The 2,359-nt window shown below is 37.6% G+C and overlaps 1 pseudogene; it reads left to right on the plus strand.

Moving 5' to 3' along the window:
• The first annotated feature begins 692 nt into the window (after nucleotides 1–692).
• On the plus strand, nucleotides 693–2,131 carry LOC142634202 (uncharacterized; annotated as a pseudogene).
• Nucleotides 2,132–2,359: the final 228 nt, after the last annotated feature.

A 2,359-nucleotide genomic window follows, 5' to 3' on the forward strand; every position in this document is an offset into this window, starting at 1 on the left:
ATATTGAGCATATCATAGAAGTCTTTATGGATGATTTCACAGTTTATGGAGTCTCCTTTGACAATTGTTTGCATAACCTTACACTTGTTCTTTAAAGATGCATAGAAACTGACCTTGTGTTAAATTCTGAAAAATGTCATTTTATGGTTGAACAAGGTACAGTTTTGGGTCATGTTGTTTCATCTAAGGGAATTGAGGTAGATAAAGCTAAAATTGATATTATTCAATCTTTACCTTATCCCGCTAGTGTGCGGGAAGTTCGTTTTTTTCTTAGACATGCAGGTTTGTTCCGAAGGTTCATCAAGGACTTCTCCAAAATAGCATTACCCCTATGCAAGTTGTTGTAAAAGGATGTGGCTTTTGAGTTCAATGAGGTGTGTAAAAAGGCATTTGATAAGCTGGAAGAATTGTTGACTTCTACTACAGTTATCCAACCCCCTGACTGGAACATTCCTTCCAAGATAATGTGCGACACAAGTGATTATGCAGTATGCGCTGTTTTGGGTCAAAGAATTGGAAAAGAATCTCATGCCATTTATTAATCTTCAAGGACTTTGAATGATGCCTAGAGAAATTATTCTACTACTGAAAAAGAATTTTTAGCTATTGTTTTTGCTTTAGAAAAGTTTCGATCTTATTTGCTTGGTACTAAAGTCATTGTTTACTCTGATCATGAAACTATTCTTTATTTGATGACGAAGAAAGTGGCAAAACCAAGATTAATAAGATGGATACTTCTCTTGAGTGAATTTGATTTGGAGGTCAAAGACAAAAGAGGGACAAAAAATCGCGTTGCAGATCATTTGAGTCGTTTGGTTCATGTGAAGGATGAACTTCGTCTGCAGGAAATGTTCCCTGACAAGCAATTGTTCTCCGCAAGTGTGACATTACCTTGGTATGAAAATATTGTAAATTATTTGGTTACTAATATGTTACCTCCTAGTTACCTCTTGGTTTGTCTAAAGGCTCAAAGAGATAAGATCAAGAATGATGCCAAATACTTTGTGTGGGATGACCCATACTTATGGAAGCATTATGCAAATCAAGTGATAAGAAGGTGCGTTCCTAAAAATGAAATTATTTCTATTCTCACCTTTTGTCATTCTTATGCTTGTGTAGGTCACTTTGGAGCTAAGAGGACAACGAGAAAAGTGCTAGAATGTGGTTTCTATTAGCCGTCTTTATTCCGAGATTCATATTCTTTTTGTAAGTCATGCGAACATTGTCAAAAGACAGGTAATATATCCCAAAGGAATAAGATGCCATAAACCCCTATACTATTTTGCGAAATTTTTTATGTTTGGGGCATCGATTTCATTGGACCATTCCTTGTATCTTTCGGTTATGTTTATATTTTGCTTGTTGTTGATTATGTCTCAAAATGGGTGGAAGGTAAAGCTACCAGGACTGATGATTCTAAAGTTGTTACAGATTTTATCAAGTCTAACATATTCACTTTTGCAATCGAACTGTGGAGACTTTGCTGAGAAAGTACCAGGTGCCCCCCAAGGTATCAACTGCCTATCATCCGCAAACTAGTGGACAAGCAAAAGTGTCAAACCAAGAGATCAAGTCCATCCTTGAAAAGACAGTCAATCCAAGTAGAAAAGATTGGAGTTTGCGCTTGGATGATGCCTTGTGGGCGTATAGAACTACATATAAGATGCCGATCGGTATGTCACCTTATCGGCTGGTGTTTGGGAAACCATGCCACCTTCCAGTTGAGTTAGAACACAAGGCTTATTGGGCTATCAAGAGTTTCAACATGAAGATGGATGAAAGTGGAGAACACAAGAAGTTGCAACTACAAGAGTTAGAGGCAATTCGCAATGATGCCTATGAGAGTACAAGGATTTACAAGGAAAAGACGAAGGTTTTTCATGACAAGATGATCTCTAAAAAGGAGTTTAAAGTTGGTCAAAAAGTCCTTTTATACCATTCACGGCTTCGTTTTTTTCCAGGTAAGTTGTGTTCTTGTTGGATTGGACCTTTTGTTGTTACTAATGTTTTTCCCCATGGTGCAGTTGAAATTAAAAGTTTAGCAACTTCCAAAGTGTTCAAGGTGAATAGCAAGATTTTGAGCCTTTTCTTCAACCCATCCACGATAGACTTATTAGTTGCCTCAGCTTGACCATTACCTGGAGGGTAAGATGGGGTAGAATACTTGTTGGCTACTCCTAACTCTGCACAATACCGTCGAAAAGTCTTGCTGTCAAATTGCAATCCATTGTCTGATATGAGAACTCTTGGCACACCAAACCGCGTTACAATATTCTTCCACACAAACCTTTTAACATTTGTATTTCTAATACTAGCGAGGGGCTCGGCTTCCACACACTTAGTGAAATAATCCATTGCT

The sequence above is a fragment of the Castanea sativa genome, chromosome 1 (genome assembly GCF_040712315.1).
Source record: "Castanea sativa cultivar Marrone di Chiusa Pesio chromosome 1, ASM4071231v1".
Taxonomy (NCBI): domain Eukaryota; kingdom Viridiplantae; phylum Streptophyta; class Magnoliopsida; order Fagales; family Fagaceae; genus Castanea; species Castanea sativa.